Source organism: Danio rerio, chromosome 20 (assembly GCF_049306965.1).
Source record: "Danio rerio strain Tuebingen ecotype United States chromosome 20, GRCz12tu, whole genome shotgun sequence".
NCBI lineage: Eukaryota > Metazoa > Chordata > Actinopteri > Cypriniformes > Danionidae > Danio > Danio rerio.
Genome location: NC_133195.1, coordinates 33,470,172 through 33,487,485, shown reverse-complemented (window position 1 = coordinate 33,487,485; position 17,314 = coordinate 33,470,172).

Sequence of the window (17,314 nt, the reverse complement as noted above, 5' to 3'; positions counted from 1 at the left end):
TACAACACTTACCTTCTGCCCGACAAACCTGACGAAGAGCTGTCCATGTAAGAGCTCAGTAAGGAAGGCTGAATCTGCCTCCTAGCTTTGGACTGTAATCCAGGCAATATCTGCTACCCAAAAATGCCTCTAGATCCTCTACCCTTTAAATAAAAGCCGGAACGATCCGCAGAGCTACTCTAGAGACAGTTTATATTGAATTATCTAAAATACCTAAAAAACATCATTTTTTTTATGATTATTATGCATTGTGAAGAGCTTTGCAAAAATCCTGAAAATAAAGCACTTAAACTGACATGCAAGAAAACAAACAATACATCATGGCTAAGTATTTGATGACAATTAGCCACCATCCCCAGAATGCTGATTGACAGCCTGCAGATCCACAGATGTCTCTTAGAAAAGTGCTATATGTGCTATGGCCAGGAGGAGGCGCCAATCTTATTTGAGTGTGTTCTCATTCCCAGGAGAAACGGTTTGCCTTGGGTATGAAATGCAACGATGGTGGCATCCACAATCCAGTGGGTCAACCTCAGTTTGGGTACAGAACTTCCCTTTTGCCGACAAAACAGACAGAGCTGTCTACCTAGGCGTGGAGCTACTGAATGGGACACAGCAATGAGAGGCTGGACCACCCACTACATCCACACTCACTCAGCCAACAGACAACCAAAATAACTGAGAAAATGTTACCTTATAATCCCGAAATCTGGTAAAAAGAAACAAAAAGGGAAAACAACAACAACAACATATAAACTACACAAAAGAAGCATCAACCGATAATATTGAGCTTGAGTATAAAGAAACAAACAAATATCAATTATTGCAAAAAAGAACAGAGAAATTGTTACTTTATAATCCCGAAATCTGTGTAAAAAGACAAAATACACAAAGAGAGACAACAACGACAACATACAAACTACACAAAGAAAACAACAACAGTTACACTAAGCTTGGGCAACAAGAAACAACAACAGATAACACAAAGAAAAACACAGAAAACGTTAATAATAACATTGCAACCTCAAAAACTTGATAAAGACAAAAAGTGAAAAACTATATATAAAGTGCTTGAAGAAAATATCAAGATACAATGGCTGAGTAAATGATGGCCCACCCACCACATCCCCACTCACTCAGCCAACACAGAGCCAAACATTTTACCTTTTAACCTTAAAATCTGTGTAAAAGAGAAAAAGAGACAAAACAACACAACAACAACGAGATAGAAACTACACAAAAAACATTAACCAGTAACATTGAGCTTGAGTATAAAGAAACAAACAAATATCAAATATTATTTAAAAAAAAACTGATCAAATGTTACCATATAATCCTGAAATCTGGGTAAAAAGGCAAAAAGATCCCCCCCAAAAAAAGACAAAACAACAACAACAACAAGATAAAAACTACACAAATAAAACATTAACCAGTTACATTGACCTTAAGTATTAGGAAACAAAAAAATTTCAAACATAATAAAACAACTGAGAAAATGTTACCTTATATTCCCAAAATCTGGGTAAAAAGACAAAAAGACACATAAAAATAGAAAAACAACAACAAGATAGAAACTACACAAAGAAAACATTAACCAGTAACATTGAGCTTGAGTATAAAGAAACAAACAAATATCAAATATTAAAAAAAGAACAGAAAATGTTACCTTATAATCCCGAAATCTGGGAAAAAAGAAAAAAAAAGACACAAAAATAGACAAAACAACAACTACACAAAGAAAACATCGTCTAGTTACACTAAGCTTGAGCAACAAGAAAAAAAAAAAAGTTCATTATAACATTGTAACTTCAATAACTTGATAAAGAGACAAAAAGTAAAAAACTATATATAAAGTGCTTGAAGAAAATATCCAGATACAATGGCTGAGTAAATGATGGCCCACCCACCACATCCCCACTTACTCAGCCAACAGAGAACCAAAAAGCTTACCTTTTAATTTCAAAATCTGTGTGAAAAGAGAAAAAGACACAAAAAAGACAAAACAACAACAACTAGATAGAAACTACACAAAGAAAACATTTACCAGTAACATTGAGCTTGAGTATAAAGAAACAAACAAATATCAAACATTAAAAAAAGAACAGAAAATGTTACCTTATAATCCCGAAATCTGGTAAAAAAAAAAAAAAAAAAAGACACAAAAATAGACAAAACAACAACAACTACACAAAGAAAACAACGACTAGTTACACTAAGCTTGGGCAACAAGAAACAAACAACAAATAGCACAAAGAAAAACACAGAAAATGTTCATAATAACATTGTAACCGCAATAACTTGATAAAGAGACAAAAAGTGAAGAACTATATATAAAGTGCTTGAAGAAAATATCAAGATACAATGGCTGAGTAAATGATGGCCCACCTACAACATCCCAACTTACTCAGCCAACACAGAACCAAACAGTTTACCTTTTAACCTCAAAATCTGTGCAAAAAGACAAAAAGACACAAAAAAGACAAAACAACAACACAACGACAATGATATAGAAATTACACGAAGAAAACATTAAACAGTAACTTTAAGCTTGAGTATAAAGAAACAAACAAATATAAAATATTATAAAAAAAACTAAAAATGTTAACTTATAATCCCGAAATCTGGGAAAAAAGACAAAAAGACACAAAGATAGACAAAACAAAAACAACAACGGGATAGAAACTACACAAAGAGTTAGAAACCTTGGGAACATATCCAGGCCAGGGTTTCAGGACAATGTGAGTGTAAGAATTGAGATATTACAAATACTTTGATGTCTTTGACAATTCAAACATGAGCCGAAAACAGAGACAATTGGCTTCACAACCCAGCAGGTGGGAATGCGAGAAAGAACCAGTTCCCGCTACATTTACATGTGAATCCGCTGAAACTCGACTTCAACCACCCCACCTCACACATATGGTCATTTCAATGTCTGAATGTTTTAAATTAACCCAAGTGACTTTATCTATCATGTTTGATATCATTTGAAATGTCTCAGTGCGACTAGTACAATGGTCTCATTCTCTCAGAAATAGACATAATCAAAACAATAAATATATAACTTCAGGCATCTTTTGAACCACTGTGAACCATAACCTCCATGTTATGTATATTTTGAAGTCAGGAATGCATCATTTAATCTTGGATTTATCTTTGATAACTTGATGTCTTTATTGATCGTTTATGAATTGACTGAATGAATTTGGCATAATACACATTTACCTGACTAATAAATTGTTATGTTTTGAATTATTCAAACAGAGTTCATGTTATTATCTCTAGTAGATTGTGGTAGTTTCATAACACCACAAGCCCCTGTACAGGTTAGTAGCGGACTAAAACACGGTAGACGGATCATTGCGGCACACTATACGATGTCTTTAGAGCTCCGACTAACACATTGGCATTAATTCATGTATACTTAGACTGTAAAAGGATATCTAAGGGGATAGTCCTTCACCTGTAAAACTTATAATACTATTTAGATAGTATAGTGATTATTTAAAGTTATTAATAGTTTAAGTACGACTGGTCTGCTTAATTCTATAGAAATGATCATTATATGACTAAATAGCTCTGTTTGATTTAGGAGGTAGCAGATCTATGGGGACCGCATAAAAAATATCCTAATCTGAGCAAGTAGGGTTCTGCCTTTTTAGAATATTGGTCAATCGCCACTGTTTAGTGACCAAGACTTACATGCTTGTGCTTAAGAAATTGTATACTCGGCCGGTACAAGATTCAGGACGTTATAGAGATCCCAATGAACGAGAATAACATAAAATGATGAACCGAAGAGAATATTCATTCATAATCTAAAATAATGTGAAAGGAAACAAAATAATCTTTTCAATGTTTTATAATTGGAGTCGAATAAAACGAGGATAAATATATTAATATTCTAAACCACCTCATACTAAAATTGGAGTCAGATATGAGTTAAGTTTAATATAAATCAACATTGTGCACTGGAAAGACCGAACATGCAGTGAACCTTCATCCACCAGTGGACACCGTCATTGGACCAACTGGCTGGACCCTACAAAGTGTAACCAGGCCCGAATTCAAGGCACGATTCGCTGACTTAAGATGCCTCCAAATCCCCAACTCTGTTGAATGACGTCAATGCGATCAGCAGAGCTGTCTTTGATGACAGAATTTTAAGAAATACAGAATCAAGTGGCTCAAACCGATCTCTCTGCAGACCCGCTAGGACTATAGAGAGATCCCAAGAGGGCATGAGAGAGGGGGGGCAGGAGGGATTTAACCGCTGCGTGCCTCTGAGGAATCGGATGATTAGATCATGCTATCCAAGCATGTTGCCATCCACCGTGTCATGATGAGCGGAGATCGCAGACATGTAAACCTTCAGTGTGGAGGGTGACAGCCTACGCTCCAGCTTATTCTGAAGGAAGGATAACACAATGCCAACCTGGCAAGTTCGGGGGTCTTCTCTACGAGAAGTGCACCACTCAGAGAATAGACTCCACTTCAGAGCGTTGGCATGACTCATAGAGGGTGCTCTAGCCTGAGTGATGGTGTTAAGTACCGCGGGCGGTAAGTCAGCTAAGTCTTCCGAACTCCGTCTATGGACCACACAAGGAGGTTCCAGAGATCTAGGCGTGGGTGCTAGATGGTGCCCCGTCCCTGAGAGAGGAGGTCCTCCCTTAGGGGAATGCGCCAAGGAGGGGCCGCTGCGAGGAGTGTGAGCTCCGAAACCTAGGTCCGGTTGGGCTAGAGGGGCGCAACAAACAAGACCTGCTCCTTGTCCTCCCTGACTCTGCACAAAGTTTGTGCGATTAGGCTCACTGGGGGAAACGCATATTTGCGCATGCCCAATGGCAATATGCGTTCTCGGTGGAAGCAAACAGATCAATCTGGGCTTCCCCGAAGTGTGCCCATATCAGCTGGACTGAATCGGGGTGGAGTCTCCACTCTCCTCGGGACACTAGCAGCCGTGAGAGCGCATCGGCTGCACGGTTGAGCTCGCCTGAAATGTGGATGGCATGCAGCGATTTCAGCTGTGTGTGACTCCAAAAGAGCAGATGGCGAGCAAGCTGAGACATGTGGTGGGAGCTTATACCCCCCCATACGGTTGATATAAGCCACCGTCGCCATGCTGTCCGTCCTGATCAGCAGAAAGTGGCAGAGAGCCAGATACACTGGCAACAGCTCCAGGCAGTTGATATGCCAATGCAGACGGGGTCCGGACCATGAACCTGCGGCTGCATGCTCGCTGCACACGGCCCCCCAGCCCGTGCTAGCGGCATACTAACCCTAGGGGCACTCCAGCTCGTAGAAAAGCCAGATCCGACCAGGGGCTGAGGGTGCGGGGACACAGCGAAGTGATGTGCACCCGGTGCGTACCCGCGCGCCATGCCCGTCTGGGGACTTGATCACAAAGCCAACACTAAAGTGGTCTCATATGAAGCAAACCATCCGGTGTAACCGCGGCTACGAATGCCATATGCCCCAGGAGCCTCTGAAAACATTTCAGTGGGATCACTTTCTTCCTGTGGTGCTTTACACAGGAAAGCATCAGCCTGGCGCGCTCCTCTGAGACGTGCAACTACAGCGACCAAATCCAGCTCCAGCCTGCGATAAGAGATCCTCTGCACAGGGCAAAGTTTGCTCTTCTCTCGGTTGACCTGAAAACCCAACTGGTCGTGAAAGACGTGAAAAAAATGCATCCTTAAGGTCTATGGCTGCCAACCAATCCTGTGGACGGACGCTCTGAACCAAGCATTTCTGCGTGAGCATTCTGAAAGGCATTTTGTGTAAATGACAGTTCAGTCTGCGCAGATCTAGGATCTTTTTGGGCACAATGAAATACGGGCTGTAAAACCCGGACCTCATCTCGGCTGGAGGGACTTGCTCGATTGCATCATTCGCCAGGAGGACAGCAATCTCCTCTCGCAAGACAGGGGCGCTCTGGGGGATAAAAAAAGGACACCCGTAAAAAGGACACCCGTAAACTTGGGAGAGCGAATAGCGAATTGTATCGCATAGCCGAGTCTGACCGTCCGTTTGAGCCACCTCAACGCGTAGAGCGGCGCTAACCAGGCCAGCAGAGCGCGCGCTAATGGCACCATCGGAGCGATCGCTGACGTGCCAGCGGAGGGGCAGCACGGGACGGGAGTGCTGATCCCAGGAAATGGTGCGTCCAGAGGAAGAGTTGAAAATAAGAGAATCTCTCTTACCTGGATCCTGCGGTGAGGCTGGAGTGAGAGAAAGGAGTCCGTTCTGCTGCACTCTGAGGGCCTGAGGTGGAGCATCCCAGACGGACAGTGCTCGGGTGTGCGCATCCGGAGAGAGAGGAAACTGCTCTTTTATTGAAAATTTGGTTGCCCCCAGCCCGGAGGCCGGCAGCGATGGATTTAAAGTCGTTATGGACTGATGTGATGATCCTCGGCCCCCCACCGAGTAAAGAGCAGGTCCCCTCTTCTCTGGATGGCCCGTCTTAGGGACGCTTCGCGGTCCATTTACTGGACTAAGCGGAGCCCGGCGGGAGGCTCTGGGTTGCCGCTTGGTAGGTGGAGTGGGCAGAGGAAGCGGAGCGGATGTTGAAACCGCGGGTGGACTCCCTTGGCGAGGAGCGACCGCAGTGGAAGGGGCAGCGGAAGGAGCAGTTTTCCGAGCCCATTGCTTTGGACTGCTCTTTTAAAGTGGAGAATTCCTGGGTGAACTCCCCGACGCTGTCGCGGAACAGGCCAGCCTGGTATATGGGAGCGTTAAAGGGCACCTATGGTGAAAAATCTACTGTTTGGACATACATGTGTGTAAGTATATGTAATAATGTTCGTTTCGTGGGAAGAATAAGGCAGGGTCGGCGATATCAGGTAAGCACAATTTTTATTTATAATTTTCTGTGTGTGTGTGCGTGTCGAGTCTGAAGGTCGACAGGCTCTCCTCTCTCCCGGCTTCTCCTTCTCCTCCCCTTATGAAGGTGTCTCTCCGGCCCAATCACTAGAAAACACAGGTGTTAATAATTATTTATGATTAGACCACTGACCAGCCGCCGGTGTCTCCGCCTGCTCTCCCCCCTTTCTGGGTGTTCGATCACGCCTTCCCCACCACAGTATAGTGTATATACTGTCATATTGGGGTGAAATAAACACACCCAGTCCTTTTTTTTCAAATTTAACAACTGTGGCGAGTGTTCTAATGCAGCGTCGCTACAAACTACCAACAACCTGTCAAACTACCAACTACCAACACCTGTCACCTCATCAGCACCAATTACCACCTGCAGCTCATTAAAACTGGAGCATATAAACAGAGAAAGAGAAGACACAGACTGAGCTTGATCTCTCCAAGGAAGACAAAGCTAAAGCTTCTTTCTCTGTTTTCCCCAGCAAATAGCAGTGGATAAACCGGCACCTCAGATTGCTTTCACCTATCCAAACCTTCATCAGCCCAGAGGATTTTCCACAACACCCAGCCAAAGGACTCATACCTATACCTATACCTTATAGCTCTCCGTCAGACAGCAGAAAATGGAAGAGCACCTGTTCCAGATGGCTGAACACCTCCCACTCCCGGAGCCACGCGCTTCCGCTCACCGCCATTTGACAAAGCTCGGTGACCTGGATGATATTGATGCGTATCTGCATACGTTTGAAGTCATCGCAAAGAGAGAAGAGTGGCCCAAATCCGAATGGGCTCAAATCCTGGCCCCCTTCTTAACCGGAGAGTCACAGCGGGCGTATTTCTCGTTGGATTCCCCCCAAAATGAAGATTATACTGTACTAAAAGGAGAGATCCTGGCACGAGTGGGTTTATCACAGGTGAGAGCAGCGCAACAGTTCGCTACATGGGCGTATGAGGAGGGTGCCCCAGTACGGGCGCAGGCAGCTCAGCTCAGCAAGCTTGCCCGCTTGTGGCTCCTCGGGGGATCCCCAACCATCACCCAGGTTGCCGAGATAGTCATCATTGAGAGATTGCTGCGTGCTCTCCCTAGATGACTCCAGGGGCCTGTAAGCATGAAAAACCCTGCAAGTCTGGCAGCTTTAGTGGAGGCGGTGGAGTTGGCAGAGGCCACACTGACCCGGGACATTATCGAGAGAGTAGCCGTTCCCTCTCGGAGGGTGGAGGGTACCTCACAGCCAGTCAGCAGACCGGCGGTCCCGAGTCCGGCGGATGAGCCCATGCCCACTGAACCAGTAAACTCCACTGCACGTGCCTGGTTGGCTGGCTGCATAGTTCACTGGAGCCTGCCATCAGGTGCTCCGTCTCACAGAGTGAAGCTTGAAGGGAAGACTATCACGGCTGTATTGGATACTGGGAGCTCCGTGACGCTGGTACAGCCAGATTTGATCAAGCCTCGAGTGGGATCTAAAGCCACAATCCCGATAACCTGTGTGCATGGCGACACACGCTACGTCCCCGCACAGCGGATAACAATTGCAGCAGGCAATGGCGCATGGCCCCTGGAAGTGGGCATTGTAGCTGATCTCCCCGTTCCCCTTTTGCTTGGCCAGGATTGGCCAGGGTTTGAGGAGTTGTTGTCTTTGCCAGCAGTATCCCTCCCCCAGACATGCCGCCGCCCCCGGGCTCGGACTCAACGGGACCGCCAACCAGCTCTTCTGGCCAGTGAGCGACCGAGGGGGTGAGTGTTCGAATCAGTCTTCTAATGTCTTTATGGATTTGTTCCAACAGGTCTCCAGGGGAGGTTCCTTTGGATGAGCCCAGCGCGAAGATGACAGAAACTGCTGGTCCCAAGTTCGAGTAGTGGAAGGCCAAGAACGGCTCCCTGCACCTCACCTCCTCCCACACTTTATCATCCACAATGGTCTGCTGTACTGTGTTGCTGAGCGGCGAGGGGAGAGGAGGACATAACTGGTGGTACCAAAAAGTAAAACATCCACCATCCTGGATCCCGCCCACACTCATCCAATGGCGCGTCACTTAGAACAGCCAACACGATTCAACGCATTCTGCACCGGTTCCACTGGCCTGGGCTAAATGGTAAGGTCAAGAGATACTGCCAGGCATGCCCGATGTGCCAGAAAACTGCTCCCCAGCGTCCTCCCCCCAGTCCGCTGATCCCATTATCCACCATTGAGGTACCCTTTGACCGCACTGGTCTGGACCTGATAGGGCCCCTGCCAAAATCTGCCACAAACATATCCTGGTCATCCTGGACTACGCCACCCGATAAGGGTGATAATTTGATAAATGATAATTTCATTTATACTATATAGTGACCCGGCCCCCCATTAAAAAAGGAAAAATTATGTGGCCCTCTCAAAAAAAAGTTTGGGGACCCCAGGTGGTCTCCAACACCTTGGAGTGAAGTTTCTATTCCCTGAATCTCACCCCCTGCCTTGACAGGAGATCTGCTCTCATGTTCAGATGGCCCGGGACATACATTGCCCTGATGGACAGAATTTTCTGGGCCCACAGGAGGATCCGATGTGCTAGTTTGCATAGCATTTGAGACCTCAGACCCCCCTGATGGTTGATGTAAGCGACTACCGATGTGTTGTCCGTGCGGACTAGAATATGATGGTCCCTTAAATCCAGGAGAAAGTGTTTTAAGGCCAGAAACACGGCCATCATCTCCAGGCAGTTTATGTGCCAGGAACGATGATGTTCTCCCCATTGTCCCGCAGCGGAAAGCCCCCTTAGGGTTGCTCCCCAGCCCATAAGAGAAGCATCTGTCATAAGCACGATGCGATGACAGACAGCCCCCAACACTGGGCTCTGGGACAGGAACCAGGGTATTTTCCACATACTTAAGAATCGAAGGCAGCGCAGCGAGATCTTGATCATGCAGAAAGGAATCCCCTTGAGGGAAAACCCCCTGGATTTAAGCCACCATTGCAGGGGTCTCATGTACAGCAGACCAAACGGAATCACGCTGGCTGCTGCTGCCACGAGGCCCAACAATCTCTGAAAGTGTTTCACAGTGATGAACTGGCCTAGTTTGGCTCTGTGTTCGGCTGACTGAATCAAAGCGATTTTTGGCGGGGACAGACATGCTCGCATCGTCATGGAGTCCCATAGCACACCTAAAAAAAATGGTCGTCCTGGCTGGAACAAGAACACTTTTTGCAGTGTTCAACCGAAACCCCAACCTTCTGATACGGGTGAAAACGACATCTTGATGACGAAATGCCATTTTGTGAGTTTGACCTAGAATTAGCCAATCGTCTATGTAGTTTAGGATACGTATACCCTGCATACAAAGTGATGCTAGTGCCGCTTTGACTATTTTGGTGAAGGTTCGAGGTGACAGAGCTAGGCCTAATGGAAGAACCCGATACTGGAACGCTTCGCCCCCGAAAGCGAAGTACGAATCGTCACAAACCAGTTCTCGGACTGAATTTGTGACACCACGTTTTTGATGGTTAACAACCTGAACCTGAGGGTGTAACATTGTTAAAGTGAAGTGGGCGTGCAAAAAAGTATTTTGTAGCCGTGTTCCACTGTAAACAGGACCCACTGAGACACCATCGGCAGGTGTTTCCACACAGCCAAAAAATGTGCTAGGGGTACCAGCCTATCGAGACTGGCCTCTGGTTGCTCTTGGACCCCCCGAAGAGGGGGGGGGGGGGGGGGGGAGGGGGCGGGGGGCAGGGAAGCCTGACTCCCAACACGTCAGGACATCCTATTATCCTTCGCCTTCCTTGAAATTACTATCGTCCTCGTGGGAATTTTTGAGGAAGGCTCAGGCTGAGAGCATCTTTTCACTCTTTCAAAGGATTCAGCGATCGATGGCGTCGCCAAAGAGCCCTGAGCTTGATATTGGAGCATCCAAAAAATAGCTCTATCAGTTTCTGACACCTCTGCTTGCGTCAGCCAGAGGTGCCGCTCAGTAGCCACCAGGGTAGCCATAGATTGCCCTAAACTAGAGACCGCCTCTTTAGTAGCTCTTAAAGCTTAATCCGACGCCTGAAATACTTCTTGAAGCTGTTCGGGTGTCGCTCCCCCATTATCTAAGCACTCTTTAATTAGGTCAGCCTGATATGCCTGCAACACTGACATCGTGTACAGGCATCCGACAGACTGACCAGCTGTCATATATGCTTTGCCGACTAGACCCGATGTTTCTGTTAATGGTCTGGATGACAAAGAAGGGACCCTTGTAGATTTTAAATCTGGATAAAGATGACTTGCTAAATCCTCTTCTATCATAGGCATTTCTGTACATGCTTTATCCCCCAGCCAACGAACTGCTGAATAAATAACTGTTTAAAGTTCTTCTCTGCCATATTAAAACAAAAAAGTTGTCCGTTTTTTTGTATTTTGTGCATGCAAGTCAGTAATGAATGGTCACAGAAAGAGGGTGCTTTTTTACGTGCGTGCTTCTTGAAAGCAAAGAAGTTAACACTGAATGCTCAGTGCAGGCTTTTATACTCTCTGGTCTGACGACACCTGCTTAATTACATCAGATTGATTTCACATGTGCTATAAAAGACGTGTATAAAAAAGGTGATCCCCTAGCGTTCTGGTTGGACGCAGTGTTAAAGTTCTCTAGATGGGGAAGAAAACATTAACTCGTAACTTTGAGCTTAAGTATAAACAAATATCAAATATTTAAAAAATGACAAAAAATGTTACCTTATAATCCCGAAATCTGGATAAGAAAGACAAAAAGACAACAAAAAAAAAAACAACAACAACAACAACTACACAAGGAAAACAACAACTAGTTACACTAAGCTTGAGCGACAAGAAACAAACAACAAATAACACAAAGAAAAACACAGAAAATGTAAAAATAAAGAGAGAATAAGTGAAAAACTATATATAAAGTGCTTGAAGAAAATATCAAGATACAATGGCTGTGTAAATGATGGCCCACCCACCACATCCCCACTTACTCAGCCAACACAAAACCAAAAATTTTACCTTTTAACCTCAAAATCTGTGCAAAAAGAGAAAAAGAGACAAAAAAACAGCAACAACAACAACAATGTAATAGAAACTACACAAAGAAAACCTTAACCAGTAACATTGAGCTTGAGTATAAAGAAACAAACAAATGTTAAATATTATAAAAAAAACTGAGAAAATGTTACCTTATAATCCCGAAATCTGGGGAAAAAAGACGAAAAGACACAAAAAAGACAAAACAACAACAATAACAACAGCGAGATAGAAACTACACAAAGAAAACCTTAACCAGTAACATTGAGCTTGAGTATAAAGAAACAAACAAATATCAAAAAAAAAAACAACAGTAAATGTTACCTTATAATCTCGAAATCTGGGTAAAAAGAAAAAGACACAAAAAAGAGACAAAACAACAATATCAACTACTACTAATTACTAATAATTGTTGTACCTTATAATCTCGAAATCTGGAAAAAAGACAAAAACACACACAAAAAAAGACAAAACAACAACAACAACGTGATAGAAACTACACAAAGAAAACGTCAACCAGTAACATTGAACTTGAGTATAAAGAAACAAATATGAATTATTGCAAAAAAGAACAGAAAATTTTACCTTATAATCCCGAAATCTGCAAAAAAAGACAAGACACAAAAAAAGACAAAAACAACGACAACAACAACAAGATAGAAACTACACAAAGAAAACATTAAACAGTAACAATGAGCTTGAGTATAAAGAAACAAACAAATATCACAAAAAAACTAAGAAAATGTTACCTTATAATCCTGAAATCTGGGTAAAAGGACAAAAAGACAAAAAAAGACAAAACAACGAGATAGAAACTACACAAAGAAAACCTTAACCATTAACATTAAGCTTGAGTATAAAGAAACAAATATCAAGTATAAAAAAAGAACAGAAAATGTTACCATATAGGGCCCTATCATACACCCGGCGCAATGTGACACAGGTATTATTTATTATATGCATATTTATATTTGTTTTATTCAAAACGAGCTTAGATTTGCCTACCTGCAGGTTTTAGACCATATGGGGCACAGCATGTGTTTTAGGATATAACTCAGGTTTTTGAACACACTTCGTTATTATTGTTCATTTATTCGTTTGCTGGAAATTAGAACTGAATTTAGAAACAAATCATTGTGCTTAACAAACTAAATTAATTATTTATAGGCTAATTGATGTCTGAGCGTACACAAGGTTTCCCTATCCACGAGAGCGAAAGTGAAACTAGATTTTTAGATGCCATATCTCTCATTCTCGCGCGGTAGATGCTCTGTTTAACTGTTTTCTTGCTAGTGAAATATTCAGATTTTTCTGTCCTTATATTACCAAAAATGGATTCTGACACACCCTGAAAGCGTTTGCGCCCTGCATTTTACACTTTGCGCATGGTTCGTCAAAACAGAGCCCATTATCTCGAAATCTGGGTAAAAAGAAAAAAGACACAAAAAAGAGAAAAAACAACAACAAGATAGAAACTACATGAAGAAAACATCAACCAGTAACATTGAGCTTGAGTATGAAGAAACAAACAAATATCAAATATTATAAAAAAGAACAGAAAACATTACCTTCTAATCTCGAAATCTGGGTAAAAAGAAAAAAACACACACAAAAAGACAAAACAACAACAACAACAACAACTACACAAGGAAAACAACAACTAGTTACACTAAGCTTGAGCGACAAGAAATAAACAACAGATAACACAAAGAAAAACACAGAAAATGTTAATAATAACATTGCAACCTCAATAACTTGATAAAGACAAAAAGTGAAAAACTATATATAAAGTGCTGGAAGAAAATATCAAGATACAATGGCTGAGTAAATGAAGGCCCACCCACCACATCCCCACTCACTCAGCCAACAGAGAACCAAACAGTTTACCTTATAATCCCAAAATCTGGGTAAAAAGACAAAAATACACAAAAGAGACAAAGGCCCCGTTTACACTAGTGCGTTTTAGTTTTAAAACGGCGTTTTAGAATGAAAACGATCCGCGTCCACACTCGCGTTTTACCCAGCGGTTTTGAACTGCTCTCCGTCCACACTAAAACGCTGAAAACGCACATCACGTGACCACACACACACTTTGGCAAGCGCTGCAGCCTGTCTACCCAGATGAGAGCTCTGCTGGTCGGACTTCTCATCAAGCATCTCCCGCTGGATCTAATCTCACTATATTTATTAAACGGGATATTTCATTCATCTTGTTGTCTTTATCTAACGACATATTCCCTGACTTTGGTCATTGGAATCTATTACTTGTTCTCAGGTAACGTGTTTTGGCTGAGCGCAAAGATAAGTTAATGATTAATGTAACCACGTAGCCTATTCTGTATATTGACTGATCGCTTGCCTTTATTTCCTATAATGTATAAACTTATTGTATGTTATACTTTTATAATGGCCATTATCGATTATAAAAACTGATATTCAGCAAAAGAGAGGGTATGTTTCGTATTTTCACTGAAATTGAAAGGAGGCAGTTGTTATCGGCTCCGTTTTGTTATAAATATCCACACAGTGAAGATGACGCTCATGCAGCACGGCGCCTCAACATTTCTGCTGTCTGTTTAGTTGTTAATATTAAAATAAAAATAGGCAGTTCCTTATATAAAGTTTACATTTTATTGTTGAGAAAGTGAAACAACGTAGCCAAGGTGATGTGAATGAAGTTATAAAGTACACTGTTCCCTGTGAAGATTGACGCGTGTCCTCGGTATGTTTTCCATATCAAACTGAGAAGAAGAGATGCAGCCTTGATCAAACTTGCGAAGTCTGAACTTACACGGAGAAGATTCAGGACTGAACTGTGTGTTAGGCTACTTAATATTGAGGAAAAGCCCCAATCAGAGAGGCGAATGTCTGCAGCCCCGCCTCCGTTTTCAGATGTCTCCGTCTTTCCCCATCCACACTAAGACAGAGCAGCAGCGTTTTCGAATGAAAACGGCCTCTCCAGCGTTTTCGAAACGCTCCGTTTTCGGCGCTCGAGAACTCCGGCGTAGTGTGGACGGATGGCGTAACCGTAGCAAAACTTATGCGTTTTCAAACTAAAACGCATTAGTGTAAACGGGGCCAAAGCAGCAACAACAACAACAACAACAACAACAACAACAACAGCAAGATAAAAACTACACAAAGAAAACATTAGCCAGTGACATTGAGCTTAAGTATTAGGAAACAAACAAATATCAAATAATATTTAACAAAAACAAAGAAAATGTTACCTTATAATCCCGAAATCTGGGAAAAAAGACAAAAAGACACAAAAAAGACAAAACAACAACAACTACACAAAGAAAACAATAACTAGTTACACTCAGCTTGAGCAACAAGTAACAAACAACAAATAACAAAAAAAAAAACACAGAAAAAGTTAATAACATTGTAACCTCAATAACTTGATAAAGAGACAAAAAGTGAAAAACTATATATAAAGTGCTTGAAGAAAATATCAAGATACAATGGCTGAGTAAATGATGGCCCATCTACAACATCCCCACTCACTCAGCCAACAGAGAACCAAACATTTTACCTTTTAACCTCAAAATCTGTGCAAAAAGAGAAAAAGACACAAAAAGAGAAAAAACAACAATAACAACAACGAGATAGAAACTACAGCTTGAGTATAAAGAAATAAACAAATATCAAATTTTTTTAAAAAACTGAGAAAATGTTACCTTATAATCCTGAAATCTGGGAAAAAGGACAAAAAAAGACACAAAAAGACAACAACAACAACAACGAGATAGAAACTACACAAAGAAAACATCAACCAGTAACGTTGAGCTTGAGTATAAAGAAACAAACAAATATCAAATATTATAAAAAAACTGAGAAAATGTTACCTTATAATCCTGAAATCTGGGAAAAAGGACAAAAAAAGACACAAAAAGACAACAACAACAACAACAGGATAGAAACTACACAAAGAAAACATCAACCAGTAACATTGAGCTTGAGTATAAAGAAACAAATATGAATTATTGCAAAAAAGAACAGAAAATTTTACCTTATAATCCCGAAATCTGGAAAAAAAGACAAAAAAACACACACAAAAAAAGACAAAACAACAACAACGAGATAGAAACTACACAAAGAAAATATTAACCAGTAACATTGAGCTTGAGTATAAAGAAACAAATATGAATTATTGCAAAAAAGAACAGAAAATTTTACCTTATAATCCCGAAATCTGGAAAAAAAGACAAAAAAACACACACAAAAAAAGACAAAACAACAACAACGAGATAGAAACTACACAAAGAAAATATTAACCAGTAACATTGAGCTTGAGTATAAAGAAACAAACAAATATCAAACATCACACAAAAAACAGAAAATGTTACCTTATAATCCTGAACTCTAGGAAAAAGGACAAAAAAACACACAAAAAAGACAACAACAACAACAAGACAGAAACTACACAAGGAAAACATTAGCCAGTAACATTGAGCTTGAGTATGAAGAAACAAACAAAAATTAGTTATTGCAAAAAAGAACAGAAAATGTTACCTTATAATCCCGAAATCTGGGAAAAAAAGACAAAAACACACACAAAAAAGACAAAACAACAACAACAACAACAACAACAACAACAACAACAGGATAGAAACTACACAAAGAAAGCATCAACCAGTAACATTGAGCTTGAGTATAAATAAACAAACAAATATCAAACATCACACAAAAATCAAAAAATGGTACCTTATAATCCTGAAATCTAGGAAAAAAGACAAAACAACACACAAATAAAGACAACAACAACAAGATAGAAACTACACAAAGAAAACATTAGCCAGTAACATTGAGCTTAAGTATGAAGAAACAAACAAATATGAGTTATTGCAAAAAAGAACAGAAAATGTTACCTTATAATCCCGAAATCTGAAAAAAAAGACAAAAACACACACAAAAAAGACAAAACAACCACAACAACAACAACGTGATAGAAACTACACAAAGAAAACGTCAACCAGTAACATTGAGCTTGAGTATAAAGAAACAAATAAATATCAAACATCACACAAAAAACAGAAAATGTTACCTTATAATCCCAAAATCTAGGAAAAAGGACAAAAAAAAAAACACACGCAAAAAAAAGACAACAACAACAAGATAGAAAATACACAAAGAAAATATTAGCCAGTAACATTGAGCTTGACTATAAAGAAACAAAGAAATATCAAATATTATAAAAAAGAATTGAGAAAATGTTACCTTATAATCTCGAAATCTGGATAAAAGACAAAAAGACACAAAAAAAGACAAAATAACAATAACAACAACAACTACACAAGGAAAACAACAACTAGCTACACTAAGCTTGAGCGACAAGAAACAAACAACAAATAACACAAAGAAAAACACAGAAAATGTAAAAATAAAGAGAGAATAAGTGAAAAACTATATATAAAGTGCTTGAAGAAAATAT